The sequence below is a fragment of the Macrobrachium rosenbergii genome, chromosome 5 (assembly GCF_040412425.1).
Source record: "Macrobrachium rosenbergii isolate ZJJX-2024 chromosome 5, ASM4041242v1, whole genome shotgun sequence".
NCBI lineage: Eukaryota > Metazoa > Arthropoda > Malacostraca > Decapoda > Palaemonidae > Macrobrachium > Macrobrachium rosenbergii.
The window spans coordinates 63940628-63957678 of NC_089745.1; positions in this window are offsets into that span (position 1 = coordinate 63940628).

A 17051-nucleotide genomic window follows, 5' to 3' on the forward strand; every position below is an offset into this window, starting at 1 on the left:
GGCAGAAAGCAACTAATACACGAACAAGAGTCCAGGAAAGTTACCGAGGAAACTTTTATGGTAAAAAGTATAGTTACCATCAACTCCTTTTTTTTTTTTAATACAAAGAGGTGTACGAGGAATATCCTATGCATATCATGAAATTTAGTACGAGAAAATAGAAAGCTGATTTAAGTGTTACTAATAATGTAAGAATTTAATGATTTAAAATGCCCACTTCATTTCGACAATAATCAAAATGTACGTAGAAAGATGCGCAGAAAAAGAAGACTGATGCATACCCCAACGTGGAGAGAGAGAGAGAGAGAGAGAGAGAGAGAGAGTCTGGTTGGCTGGCGGGCTGAGAGTGGCGTTGGCGGACTGCTAAAATATATACGGCCATGCGATGCCAAGTGGGCGGTCGGGGGTTGAGAAGACACGCACAGAAAACGGCCAGATAAAGAATGGGATCGTTGGACTTAATGGATATAGGTAAAGAAAACGGATAAATCTGAGTAGTACCTAAAAGGATAAAAAACAGTACAGAACAACACGAGCGTGGAGACCAACAACGTTCCCCACGGCAGGAAGTGACTCTTCCAGAGATGCGATTGCGTCTCAACGTTTACACGCTGTGTCCAGCCCTACACTGTGTAAGTATCTATACTCGTATATACTGCATCACACACACATTTATACTGCATTTGCCTTAAGCATATTATATTTAGGAGATGGAGGTCAGACTAAAATAGAAATAAAGAGAACATTAGCAAACCAACAAGTAAAATCAACATAATACTTACGTTAACAAAATTTAATCGAGACAAATGATTGCAATAACGATAACGGTGCAATACTAAAACCGCCATATTGAATAAATACACAATTATGGTTTGGGTTATCCACCACATTAGTACCGGTCTTGGAAAATAGTTCTTTTGCGCCAAGCCTTCTGAGACAAAGCGAAAGCAAGTTAAAGACAGCGAGAAGAGAGAGAGAGAGAGAGAGAGAGAGAGAGAGAGAGAGAGAGAGAGAGAGAGAGAGAGAGAGAGAGATTCCTAACAAATATGATGTCTATTTGCACACGCTCGCCGGTGGTTAGAAAAATATGCTGTCTTGCTGAAAAGAAATCTGGTGTTTAGCAATGTAATTAAGACCTAAGCACCAGAAACAATAGTTAAACAAGCAATAAATAGAACGAATTGTTTACGCCGAGAGGAGGTGTCATTGGCCGAAAACACGCTTTGCACTGCCAGCAAATCCTGGGATAAAATAAGTTCAAAAATGCTGAGAGAGGAACCTCAAGTTCCGCACTCCTGTTGCTCATGCAGAAAAAAGGTGCTGCATCTACGATTAAATAATTGAATAAACTCTGAATGACACGGAAATCGAATTATTTTTTTTATAATCAATATTGTTCATAAAGTGCATAATCTCACAGACCAAGAAATAGCTTCTACAGAATATAATGTTTGCATGTGGAAATACAAAAGAGCAAAGAAGGCGAAGGAATATGCATGAATATAATTGATAGCATATATTGATGTGAGAGAAAATAATGACACCGTATAATAATAATTAGTACACCAGCAAGTAACGATTATTCATTCAACTCCAAAGAAAATAAGTTTAAGGAAACATTTCAAATGTTTCTTCATACTTAGTTTTATTGTATAAAGGCCGTAACTGAAATTATTATCAAAATCAATATAGATGAATGACAATTACTATTACTATTCAATACAGGAATTGTTTTTGTCATCATGCGTATGCAAAACGAAGTGTGCTTGTAAAGTACTGCACACCAGGGGACGGAAAATTCCTATTTAACTTTTGACCTATAGTATAACCTTCACCCACCCTGCAATTCGGCTTCATTAACGAAACATGCATGCCTAATATGAAGTCTCTATTTCTTATGGTTCAAAAGTTGAGGCCAGAGTTACGGTCCTATTCGATCTTTGACTTCTAAGTACGACCTTGATCTTAACCTCACTCTCCATTGAAGGAGTATGCATGCGAGGTTAGAAAGTCTGTATCTCACGTAGTTCAACAGTTATATCCTAGGTTAAATTCCTTTCGATCTTTGACCACTATGTATGACTTTGACCTTTGGATCCACTGTGTAAAATATTAAATTCCTATCACTTAGAAATATATAAATAAATAAATAATATAATATATATATATATATATATATATATATATATATTTGAAGCCTGCAGTCTTTATCTCGAAAAATACTAAAATTATAGCGATATACATGTTAACTTCAACACAGGAAGGTTATATAAAGAAACAAACACACCTGCGAGCAGACAGATCAATAATTAAAAGAATGATGGGAGAAATAAGCTATAAATAAGTCAAAGCAATTATTAAATATATATATATATATATATATATATACACACACACATATGTATATATAAATACATACATACATACATACATATATATATATATATATATATATATATATATATATATATATATATATATATATATATATATATGTGTGTGTGTGTGTGTGTGTGTGTGTGTGAAGTATTAACTGAAAAATGTGAGACGGACATGGATGGTATTTCGTTCGAGCAGAGTGAAGTGAAAACTGCACGAATGACTGCCTGGACAAAAGTTCTCCCTGCATGTTAAATTCACAATACTAATTCGCTGCCTTTAAGTAAATTTCAGTCTGCTCGCTGACAGTGTAAATCAACTGACACTATTTTTTAACATTATGAAAACAAATACTCTCTTTCTAGATATACTTTTCAAGTCCATCAAGAGAATGTGAGAAACACTTGCTAACGAAACGTGTAAATCGAAAAAAAAAAAAAAATAGATCAACTGCGTCACAATAGCAATGTTTGAACATCTGCTGATTGAAGCGGTTTCCGAACCGAGAAAAATTAATATGAGTTAATATCATCTACTTCCATCAGCACCCCCTACAGTTCAAAAAGTTCTATAAATAAAAAGATTTGTCATTATACAATCCATGCTCCCGTTGATGTTAGACCACTTTGGACAAAATTAAAAAGTATATTCTTTGAGTTTTCATTTATTAGAAAGATTAATGCGATTTCAAGTACTTCATAGTTACGGGAACTAGTAAACGATTCATGAATGACAGAACCTTAACATGAATTTATATATTCACGTTATTACTGCGCCACTTGTGTACATGTGTGTGTATGCGTGAGTGTGTGAGAGCGTGAGTGAACGCTCATGAGATTGTAATACTTAATTCTGGGTTCCATTTTTTCTTAAAATGGCTTGGCTGTTGAAGGATTAGGATCACTTATTATAAAAGGGGGGGCGGAGGGAATGAAAAATCACTTTCCATTTAACTTCCCACCGTAGTATGGGTGATGAAGCTAGATAGTTATTAGAGGGAAGTAAATTCTCAGCTCCTAAAGAATTCAAACAACCATTCATATAGCAGCCCAGTAAGTCGATCTTAAAAATTTGAGAAGAGATTACGTGTCTCTCACCATGTTTATGATCGTCAGCTACTCTTCCATTCTCTTCAGCTCAACCAACATATTATGTGCAGAAAAGCTTGCGAAGAATTCGTTCCAATCTACATTACGGGTTCAATATCATATCGAAACCTGATCTAGGTCTTTGCACTTAATAACTATAATTCATCTACGTTTCAGTTTAAATAGTTTTCCAAATTGCCGTCACTCAAAATACGTTTCTATGGAAAAGAACCCGTTAACTAGAGATTTTTTCTTAATCAGTCAAAATGTTGGTTTCTAACATTTTAAACCTCGGGAACGTTTCTTGAACTTAAGGCCACGAGTTTTGCCCTCATTTTACGGGAACCCTCTTCATTCTTCATTCCTACAGGTCATTTCATCAAAAAAGTTTTACATATAAATAAATATATAAATAAATAAATATATATATATATATATATATATATATATATATATATATATATATATATATATATATATATATATTATATACATAATATATATATAATATATGTATATATAAAAATACACACACACACACACACACACACACACATATATATATATATATATATATATATATATATATATATATATATATATATATATATATATATATACATATACATGCACCGCATTGGTTGGTTGACCATTATGTCGGCCTTAAACCACAATAGATCACTGCCCACAGGTAAGACGTGATAAGGTGTGAAAGGAAGTAAGAGGATGGGTGCCAACTTCTAGAGCAAGTCCTCCAACACAGAGGAAAAAAAAAGAAACTAAAACAAATCGCCATTATTTTATTCCCAATTTTATTGCATCATGCAACTGCTGAAGGCCAAGGTATGATGCGTAGTACCCATGTATTAATTTTCTACGCTTTAAAATCTTGGCAGACGAAAGATTCATAACAAATATCCGGCCAATATAACCTCTGGGCCACGAGGCTTAACTTGAACGATTTCACACAAGATGAAAGCGTGAGGAGAATATCTATTCTTAGCACATTAAAAACCGAGAACGTATCACATATGTTATTTATATAAACGGCGTCAGATGTTCTGTAAATCACTCTTCAATAAAATTCTCACATACAATACTGTGGGAAAATTAAAAATTGACCGGAATAGTAAACAGGCGTAACACATACCGGGTCCCGCCCACAACAGACGCGCACACATACCAGTCACGGTATTTCTATATAAAGTTACCATATAATCTAACTTGAAAAATAAACAGATGCTAGCAACTTTCTTAAAATGAAAACTTTAGTGGAACATCTTTCCTACCAATTTAACGTAGTGTTTTGAGTGTTTTGTTATGCTACATAATTTTCAAATTTGATATTCCATCTCATTTGCACGTATGTATGTATATGATCTAATACTCCGATCCTTAGCAAAGCCAATTACCTTTTTACTACAAGTACACGAAGTTCCTGCATATCGCCGTTACCATCCGCTTTCCACTAGAATTCTCCTCAAGGTGCAGCATTTGGTTTTTATTTTGTTTCTGCTGTTGGTGGCATTCGACAAAACTATAAGGATGATTTCATACTACTTTGCATAAATACTTTTGAACAAAAATTTAATCATCACATGCATCATATTACTGTATGTATGTGAAAGAAGCAAGTACGAAGCAGTGTTAAAACCAATTCGGGTAGAAGAGAGGTCAATAACTGAAAACCTTACCTTAACCAAGGCGAGAGTATGCGTCTGCACGCAAGTGAAAATGGAACTTCAATACTTTGATTACAATTTTCAGCCTTGAGAGACTTGAAAATGAGCATATTAAAGAAAAGGCGGGAGGACAATCTACATAAAAAAAAAAAAATGATCCGGGTGTAGGATGTAAACAATTCCACTTTGAAATTAAAGTGAACTTGTGTATAACAGAGTGTTTTGTCTCTTTCGAGGAACGGCAGAATGTGAATGAAAAATTAGACAGAAAATACGGAGTGCCTGCTTACTCTGACTAGAGATTATACCCAGGAGGCTGCTCATCTGGCATCCGTGCTCATAGGCCTTGCTACGTTCCCAACCATTAAGGAATAACTCCAGGAGGTTGCATGCGTAAATCCTCATATTAGAGTAATGGAAAACTTTGGCATTTGTGTAACTAGGGCCATAGCATTCAGGAGTCGGAATGGAGCAATTAGCCAAGGAGTCGGTTCAAATTTCCTTGCAAACTGGGGACTCCGCAGCCAGGCAGGACTTATGTACCTTAGGCTAGAGAGGGTTGGGTTAGAACAATTAGAATGTTAAGGCAAGTCCAGGTAAGTCAGGTTGAGGTGTATTCTTTCATGCAATGTCCAGGTCGGGCGTGGCACGGGAGGCTAAGCTAGGAAGTGTTACAAATATATGCTGAAATTAAAGCTTGTTGAATGAACGGGTTAATGCGTTAACGAGTCAATTGTGATACAGATGAAAATCCAATAATAATCACATCAAGAGCTATCAGTATAACCTATCCAGACATGCAGCCTATGGCTTATCTACCGGAAGTCGAGAATGCAGTACTGATACTAGACACTCGGAATCCGGGTATGTAGCATCAGCCTAAATAAGCAAACTAACCTTGAAAACAGTCACCGTTTTTCAATGACGTGGAAAAAGTCTACAAAAAGCTGTGCTATGGTGTTCAAGGACAACACAATATGAAAAGTAACAAAGAGGTCTGAAGGAAGTCGGTGGATATTGCTATCAGCTTAGGCCTGAGAAAATAAAATATAATAACATAATTACGAGGACTCCAAATTGCAAAGGCCAGGTATATTAAAAAAAAATAATGACCTTTTTTGAAAGGTTTGGAATAAATAGTAGATAACTTTTTCACAACTGAAACTGACGAAGATACACATGCGTACAGGGCACATTCGTGTATGCCGTGCTGTACCATACCAGATTTTCGTACTCAGCCAAGTATGTGAACTGAATCAAACGCGCATACACACCACCTCTCTCTCTCTCTCTCTCTCTCTCTCTCTCTCTCAATTCAGAAAATTTTCGGGTAGAAGGAACAGCTAGTGTATTTGTTTTCCTAAAGCTCCAGAATTTTTAAACAGTGGAACTTTACGACGTCGCATAAGATATAACGACTAATCTTTGCACAAAATCCAAAATAAATACTCAAAACAGAACTTGAATAAAGTCATTCTCTCGTTAAATTGATACGCATTATCTATACCCTCCCAGTCATTTTCCGTCGGTAGTTTGCATGACAAATTCCACTTTCATCGAGTCGATTCACTTCAAGATTTAAATTCAGGGTAATTTATAGCAATAAAATAAGAGTGACGATGTTTTAAGGGATAAGTAACTTGGAAAAGATTCTCATTTGCTAACAAAAATACTCTCAACCAATTATCATTTTCAAATTAGTGAATGGCTTTTTTTTTTTTTATTCTTGAAAACACCTTTCCATGTTCACAAAAGGCGCATTCCGTCGAGATAATCTGAACATCGGCAGAGCCTAATATCAGAGTGAAGTGAAATGAACCGATTTTCACTTCATGGAACGACAATCTTCTCGCTTTGCCCTCATGGGCCTCATTGTGCTTAACTACCTCTCAAGGTCCGTCGCTATTGATTCTTGAGATGAGGTCGCAAGCTCATTATGAAAAGCGTTGTGAAACTACCGGATCATTTGAGGAATTTCGATGGTTGACATGATGCGGGAAAAATTCTTTGTTTTGCAATAACTTGCATATTATAATTCCTGCATTTTACTTTCAAAATGTCAACGGTGGAATGAAGAGTAATTCTATAAAAATCATACACGAAAAACTTAACATTAGCCACCTTTCACTTCTATGATGAGAGAAATCATTTTTCAACTTAAAATACAAAATATACTGTTACAATGATAATGATACATGAATAAGTGAATCTGGATATCCACAACAAAATATATATATATTTCTTTCAAAAGCCATGCACTTTCTCCCTTTAGGAATGGCGATTCCAGGTGTTAATCCTCCTAAACTTGTCTCAAACTGCAGTGTACTAAGTACTTAGGTCAACGCAGGCAAAACTGGACTTCAAGAACATGTCGAGAGCATTTCGAGTCACAACGGAAGAAATAGATCTCGGAATAATAAAAACAAATGGAGATGCTGTCACGGGTGAATGATGTCCTGAGTCGATGGGGTGAATATTTTGAAGATTTGTTAAAGGCGGAAGACAGGAAACAACCAGAACTGAATGGAGTAAGGGTAAAAGGGACTAGTGACTGTTGAGGATAAGCTATACAGAGGGCAATTAAAAAACTGAAGAGGGTTAATGGCATTACAAGTAAGATTCTGCAGTACAGTTGTAAAGTGTGATTAATTGTAAATCTTGGTAAAGTGTCTGAGTAAGGGAAAAATTTAAGAGAAATGAATGAGAGCAATAAGTGATCCACTGTATAAAGGTCTGTATAAAAGTAAAAGTGATTGAGGTGACTGTAAGAATGATAAGAATATGTGTGGTAAGATTCTGATGGGAGAAATAAGACAAATGACAGGACTGATAAGTAAAGGACGGGGAGGTAACATCAGGACTTTACGAAGCTTTGTAAGAAATTTAAGAGCAATTTAAAAAGCTGGTTGAACTCAGAAAATCCTTGGAAAAGCACTGAAATAGAGGCAATGTGAATGGTACTGAAAATACATGGTACGGAAGATGAGTTGTTGCAAGCAGTTAAGTTTTCATAATAGAAGTGAAACATGTGTTAAAATATGTAAAAGGGAGAGACCGGTTTGATGTAAAAATGAATCTGTTTTAGGTTTCCAGGAGTATTTAGTGAGAAATTAGAGAAAAGAGTTAAATGTAAGCACAAATTTGTCGGAAGAAAATGAGGTGTGAATAGTGTGGAATTGCTGCTGACTGCAGACAATAGAGTACGATTGGGAATAGTGAAGAGGAGCAGCAGAAACTTGTGAAAGTTTCTGAAAGTGCTTACAAGATAAAGTTAAGAATAAATTTGAATAACAGTAAGGTTATAAGAGTAAACGGAAACCAAAACGTGGTGCAATGAATGTTACTCAGGATATGAGATAATGGCAACGATTGATTTATATTTGGCAATAGGTATAGCAGATAATGGTAGGATGAGGGAACAGGCGAGTCACAGAAAAGATGATGCAGAGAACGTAGCAAAGTTTGTGCAACAGACTAGAAGCAGACTCAGAATATCTTTGTAAGCCAAGGAGATAACATATGAATGAACTGTTGAGCCAGCTTTCCTATATGAAGGTTGAGGTATTGAGATGAATTCTTTGCATAGTGTGCATAAGGGGTAAAAAGAATTGCAAGGGTGAGTAATGGGAGATACACAGAAGTGGTAAAAAAAATTACCGATTGTGAAGGGATGGTAAAGGTGTTTTGCGATGTTTCGTCACTTGGAAGGATAGGATCACTAGTGGTACGTCGACGAAAATATCTGATAATCCGAAAGCATAAGGATTAACCTAGAAAGTGGTTGGATAGATGGCGGATAAGAGACATGAGGGGGTAGAGTCATAATATCCTAGAAGCACAAGAATGAGCGCAAGACAGAGGTGAGGGAGGAGTGTTTAGTCGGAGACTCGACGCTTGGCTGATAGCCTTTCTCTAAGTACGTGTCTGAAGCGGTTAATATTGTCTGTTCCCAACAAAGGAGTTCATTAACGATTCTGCAGTTCTAGTATGACTGTGGCAATGACCATCGTGCTTTTTTCTAAAAACCACTCCTTGAATATGTGTTATTTAAATCATGTAACCGTAAAGCACATTTATATTGATTTGTTTGTTTTTCGTCACCATGAAACGTTCAAGTTACATTTGGAAATTTCAGTACTTATATAATAAAACGTTAAAACAGAAGAGAGAGAGAGAGAGAGAGAGAGAGAGAGAGAGAGAGAGAGAGAGAGAGAGAGAGAGAGAGAGAGAGAGAGAGAGAGAATAGTAATGTGTACACAAGAAAGTAAGAGTGAACAGCTACATCCACAAACTACTTTCACAAACTGAAGAGCTATTATTTTATATTTAAACGAAAGAAGCAGTTCAGATACCAGCGAGAAAACAGATTGAAATATGAATTAATAAAAAGGAAAGATTTAATAACTAAGAAGTTTTTTTTCCAAGATCCTCCTCCGCCAGCCATCCCCACCAACTAGACGTCTAGCTTAATCAAGCGTTCGCACACCTAGAATTGGAAAATCAATATCACGAGTATATGGGCTCAGATGGAGTAAACCCACAGGAGATAAGGCATCCTCCGGTTCTCTAAACCAAGTTCTTAAACAGCTGAAGAGACTTGCTTAAGGGCCGTCGTAAGATTCGAGTCAGAAGCATATTTTCTAATGTGCCGATGACCACAGTTGTTGTGATGCTAGTTTGCATTGCAACTGAACCTATCTGCGTAGTCACATAGGCACCCGTACCTTCCCGTTAATCAGCAAAGACTGTCTTTTCAGAGAGAGAGAGAGAGAGAGAGAGAGAGAGAGAGAGAGATTTTCAATAACATAAAATTCCTAATTTCAAATCATACGAAATATTTATACGATTTTTAGTTCAACTTCAATAATGTTTGGAAACACTCAACACTGGACAGTGAAAGAAGTTTAAGGTGAAACGAGGACAGAGCGTGAAAATGTGTTTACCCCACTATTCCACTGTTACCACAACGCCCAAAATTTAGATATTACAATTAAAGATTACAAGGAACGACAGAAAAACGAAACCTATCAGATTAAACTGCAAAGTGCAATTCAAAGGTGAAACAAGGCAGAAAGACAGTAAAAAAAAAAAAAGAAAAATGCCAGAACTGACGCAATCTAAGCGGTGAATATGTCAATATTGATATTTTGTTTTCAGAGATTTACTACGATTACAATATCCAACAGTCACGCAGCAGATCGTGTGGCCTATGTAACTATCATCTTCATCATGATTAATCTTTATCAAGGCCACTGAAATTCCCTTAAGAATTGACGGCGGTGCATGGACCTCAAAACTCCGAGAACTAGACTAAAGATATGAAATAATGCAAAGAGTAAAACGCAAGAACCGATCTTAAGATCCTATACAATAATGTTCAAGAGTTCCTCAATCTCATGAAAGAAGATGGCTACTTCTACCACCAACAATGGTCTATAAAATAAAAACACAAAAAACAAAAATAAAAGAACCCTCAATGATAAAATCCAACATAAAACCTGCAGGATGGAAAAGGTGCCCTGAAGCCTTAAACGTAAATAAATGAAGTATAGGTTTCCCCATGGAAGTTCTACAGAGACCAACACATGTATGAAAAAGGGTCCTCTGAAAAGATTAGAAATATAAGTTTACTAGTCCCTAAAGAAACTTTACGAAAGTTGCATATTCACCGCAAAAGAACTCTCTTTATTTCAAGTGTTTCTTCTTGTTTCAGTATCGGTAAAATCTTGAAAAATAAGAAAATACAGAAAAAAAACAGACGCGTTAGGATACTTCATGATAATTTCCAGACTTCCTCTGGCAGCAGTTAATGATATCTTATATCTGAAGTGTTATATCTTCACAGTCGAAAGCCAGAACTTGAGGAAGCTACAGACGAACCTTTGCTCAGACCTAAATGATACAGAACTAGATGTGAGACTAAAGTAAGGGTCAGGACACTGAAGTTACAGGTGTGATTCAAAACCATTCTGTTGATGGTTATTCATTGCGTTGCACAGTCACCCGGACTAAATAAAAAACAAAAAAGACTAACATGATTTGTAATCAGAACCAAAAGTACTTACTTAAATAAATCTGCATGACTGGGGCACAATAAAATTCTTTGATGACAGAAGACGCGAACGGACATTTGTTTCAAGCATAAAAACTGGACACACTTATATGAATCTAAAAATTATATTCCAAGCTCTGCCAATTATTGCATTACTCGGCAACGTCATCACGAAAAATGAGTTCCGGCAACATTTATCCCGTGAAAGATACATGAGAGGAAAAGATATGCAACAATAACTACCAAAAAAGGGACGACGCCAGTCTCAATACATTTTTTTTGCAATCGATCAGCAATTGATCCTTCCACCCAAAAACTAACTTTCTGCAACATTTGCACTGAAACACAAATATGGCAGTGAAGTATGTTCCCGACTAACTAATCACTTTACTACCAAACACAAAATTAGACAATGTGAGAGTTTACCACAAGCCCACATTTAGAAGTTGGCTCGATAAATAAGTATTACAATTAACTGAATTAAAATTGCATTTTTTTAAAACGTGTACAAGAAGAAATAATCTGAAGACGCCTGAAACAGTTACCTGGATATTCGATTTCACAACACCTTTTCAATGAGTTGGAATACTGATTAACATTGACATAAACGAACCAAGGAATCCGGAAAAAATGTGAAATTTTACACAAGGTACGCATTATCCATTATCAGTTCATCGAGCAAGCACTATAATTTACAAGAAAAAAAGTTTTATGGTAATGTAACAAACTGAATCTGTGGGTTCACAACAACTAGTTATTTATGTTGAAGGGTTTGTAAAAAATCAAATAATTGATTTTGAATCTATTTCAGTTTTTTTACTATCACTTTTTCAGTTGAAATTCTATATAGAAACGTATCTTCATGCATCCAATATAAAATTATAAAAAGTTCTCTTTACTATGTTCTGTACAACATCTTTAATTCAACGCAGTTAATTCTCTCTCTCTCTCTCTCTCTCTCTCTCTCTCTCTCTCTCTCTCTCTCACACACACACACACTCTCACACAAGTTCAGCAAACACTTTACTAATAATCACTCTAAATCATATAAACATTAATGCTGACTTAGTAAGGATCGGCTAACGAATGTAATTTAGAACCCTTTTCAGGTTCTAATGGTCAGTGTATTTTCTTTATACCTTCTATCCATATTAAAAGATTCATTGTTTCGTACGACTCCATGCTCATTATGAGTAACAAAAACATTCATAACGATAATAATGATGACAATGATACCCTGAGCTGTAGCCATGGAGACTGGTCTCAAAATATTCACTAAATTATCATTTCCATGTTGTAAACTATATTTAGTAAATGTCCTTGTTCTGCTCAACAACTACACCATTTGTAACATTACAGAGCACCTCTATTCCCCATTTCAGATACATCACTTTGTAAACTGCCAAAATTATAACATAAAAATGCACTCACATACAGTAACAACCTCTATTTTTCTGAAACTGGAATCGTGAACATTGAAGAAAGAGGAGTAAATATCAAATTCACAATATCCTAAAAGAACAAAATAAAGATAAAAATCAAGTCATTGATGAAACTTCTTTCCGGAAGTAATCTAGTTTACAAAATAAACCACTTGAAAAGCAGTTTATTTTTCAATGATCATGAAGACGGAAGGGTAAAATCTGAGTACTCTTTACGGCCGTGCTTAAACTTGAGATTGTCCTTTCATACAGGAAAAGGAATTTTGGTTATTTTCTTACAATAATCCAGCGTACGTATAGTCTTCATCAACTTTCTTAAGCAATCGTAGACAAAGAATTGTGATATTTGTGGTCTGTTTAGTAGTTAAGAACAATTAAGTATCACCTCAGCCAAGCAAAAGCCTCCCGGAGAACAATGTCATATTTTTTTTCACACATATGTGTTCTTTTGTGCCAAAACATACATGTAAAGTCAATAGCTGAATGGCTTCTCCTACTGCGATTCTATATGGTCGAGATAACGACTCCATTAACGAAGAAGCTCGTTTATTCTGGTGGGATTCGAACAATGCTCCACCATCGTCATGAGTAGAACTAACTTAACACCTTGATATCTCAAACGGTGCTTACAACATACTCAGGCTCTCCCTTCCAATAATGAAAATGACAAAGAAGGTGGCAAACGGCAAACTTTAACGATGATCATTTCCTTTTTCGTTGTCTGTTTCTACGACTTTTATTCGTTTTTCCCTTGACTTTTATTAACTCCCTTTTTTGTGCTTCCTTCATTAATCTTCGCCTCTCCCTCACCTCTGCTGCATCACTCAAAGTTTCACCTTCCTCAACCTCCATCTTTGCTGCATTGCATCAATGCGTGCAGGTTTTTTTTTCAACCACTTTGCAATATCCTCTCTCTCTCTCTCTCTCTCTCTCTCTCTCTCTCTCTCTCTCTCTCTCTCTCCGAGTTTAGCGAGTCTCTAAATCCACTCTCTCTCATTGCTTATATGACATACCTTTTTTTCGGCTCCCTTTGCTTGTCCATGTCTGGGGCTTTCTTATTTTTCTTTTTCTTTTCTTTCTTTTTTTGCTGCTCCATAAGTATATCACCCGGTGCGTAATTAAGAACGCCTCCGCGCACGCATTACCCCGTTAATGTGTCCTTATGACCCCGTTCCGTAGGCTAACTTTTAAGGGGCCGTCATTTTTCCATACCTAATTCCCAAGATCCACTACTCAGCCTGAGAGAGAGAGAGAGAGAGAGAGAGAGAGAGAGAGAGAGAGAGAGAGAGAGAGAGAGAGAGAGAAATAACTATCGGCAATGTATGAAGCATTAGTTGCTTTGTTGCTTTCAACACAACCACGTCTCTGCCTTCTATTTAAAGCTTACAATCTGCTGCCCATAGTATTTGTTAATTCTTTATGCACATGAGATTCTTCGGTTTCTTTCTTTCTTTGCGGGGTTGGGCATTTATTCCTAACATGTATCTTGCATCTCCTCTAGTTCTTCATTGGCTGTTGGCCCAGCATTCGACTCTCCGACCGGCCAATGAAGAATTACAGAAATTTATTTCTGGTGATAGAAATTCATTTCTCGCCATAATGTGGTTCGGATTCCACAATAAGCTGTAGGTCCCGTTGCTAGGTAACCAAGTGGTTCTTAGCCACGTAAAATAAGTCTAATCCTTCGGGCCAGCCCTAGGAGAGCTGTTAATCAGCTCAGTGGTCTGGTTAAACTAAGATAACTTAACTTCTAACGGAAACACCAAGCGTTTTCTAGTTCAAGATGCAAATTTCCTCCAGTTTCTGGAGCAACCGCCTTTACTAGAACTCTTATTTGAGGAGACTATAGTTTAGCTTTCCAAGGCTGAACAAAGGGAAACTGATTTTTCTTTGTAAAAAAAAAAATATTAATACTGGAACTTGTAACAGACCTCAGGAATCTGGTGTGTAACGCAGTGGATCACAAAGAGGACCTGAAAACCAACGGAATGAGTGAGGTGAAACTTACAACAGACCTTAAGGATCTGGTGTACGCATTAATGGATCACAATGAGACCTGGAGACCCAAAAGAGTATAAGTTTTCTTACTGCTTTGTACTTCCAAGTGGGTGCTCTTCATTTATCTTTCTGCGTTAATGTCCAAAACTTGCTTATGAATTAACGTTACGGGAAGGATGAAACAGCATTGAAAATCATATGAAAATACATTCTGGTGATTCGTAGAATATATCAAACTTTCTTCTTTTCGTTCTTATTTCCAGGCCTGGGCTAGAAAACGGCATTAGGTTGGCCTGCCCATCGACCTTCGGTATTTGAATAAAATCTTCAGCAGTGTAAGGAATAAACATTTCAATATTTAAAGTCTAATTGTAAACTCTTAAAATATAATTATTTTTTTTTCTTTCAGATTAAACATGGCCAAGGTTTGCTGATGTTGACAAAACCAAATTTATCATTATCCTCAACTCCGTTAATAAATAAGGACCCAGTACTCACAAATCCGGAGTTTCCTTTTTCCGTAAGGGTCAAACTATCAATTCCTCGCAGAGCAAGACAAATTATTACTTCATTTACTATAGATGAACATTCTGGATAATGTCAACGGAAATGAATGAAAAGGCACCCTACTTCAGTAACTTTTCAATTCAGCATCTCCAGAAATAATACACCGAGCAAAGAGAACTGTCTAGTTTTCCTGCATTCTACTCCAGAGTAAGCTCACAATTCCTAAATTTCTTACACCTTGGTGAGAAACCAGGCATCAGACTCACAATTAAAAGCTGGTCATCAGGAAAACACATAATACTTAGTCTTGTGAAATCCGTCACTCTTATTATTCTTCCCATTTAAAAAGAAATAAATCGAACCTAAGGCAACACATTTGTTGACATTTATCTCAATTTTTTTCAGGAAAAAAACCTTATTTCCAGTATAAATAAAAATGCACACAACACCCATCGTAATAATGCTCCGTAAAAAGAGTATTATTCACTGACTCGATTTTCCTACATCCTTGCGCACATGTAAGATATATTTAAACAGTCTCAGATGATCCTCGAAGCGTATACAGCAAATCAAGTAAAACCAGAAGAGGAATTCATAACTAAATCATTTTGGTTTTCTCTAATATCAACGTGAAAATAGAAATGAATCACGCAGGTGGACCTTTGCATTTCTCTACAATATGTTAAAATCAACAATAAAAACCTGTTTTCTTTACATAGGCCTGAAGGAAAAGCGACTTCTGGAACATGACATATTTGTCAAGCACTTAAGGAAGTTTCTTACTTGGAGCTCCGAACCGTATCAAAACAAGCAAGCATGAAATAGACGAATTCATTATAATTTCTGCAACACGAGAACTTCTTACTTGTCGTAATTAAACACGACCTCTCACGTGATGGGTATTGAATTCAAATGAGCTTTTATACAAGCAGGAATTCTAGTTACATATTGGTCCTGATCTTCCACACATCTTACAAAGGCATACATTCTCCACACTATTCACGTCAGTCATGACAATCGTACCTCACCGATGAAAGAAGTTTTACAAAACTATGAGAAGATTGGCGCCACTAGATTTTCTTCACCTTCTTCTTTGCCTGCAAGTTGGATTCTTACAGAATTACCTAAATTCCCATTTCCACTTCTGAGCTTTTTCTGCACTACAATAGTCCTAATCTTAAAGCTATAGCAAAAATCGGTGTAACCTTACAAAAATATCATTCCTTTAGACGAGTACCATTTCACAGGGTTTTTCTCGTGGGCTCTCTCAAAATATCCCGCCAACAAAACGGGTGGGTAACCGCAGGCCACCTCTTTGTTGGCCCTTGTGCGTTCACTGATTTACTTGTGTGCGTTATCTAGCGCTGCACCAACTACAGCCATTGATGCCAGAAATATGTGTTAGTCAAAAATAACTTTAATAAGAGAAAAAAGTAAATTCTAGATCAATTTAAAAGCAACGTTTATAAAGCCCATGCAAAAATTTTTCACACCTTACGTTTATATATATATATATATATATATATATATATATATATATATATATATATATATATATATATATATATATATATATATATATATATATATATATATAATATATAAATATATATAAGTCAATGCAACAACTAAGAGTTATGTTAAATCTCCATATATTTTGCCTAAAATACGACGTATAATGTAAAATAAAAAAAGAAATTAACCATATATATAAGTTAAACAGTTGCACTCTAAAATTCCTTAACTGACCCTTTCCCTAAATGCCGTGTAATCTTGGAGCATTTCGGAATCAGTCACTTCGTCAACCAATGAGGTACAGAAATTAACAAAACTAATGTCGTTGGAATCGCCCCTAGAACCGCGATGTTGGAGGAAGGAGGCTGACATACCTGAGAAACGAAGT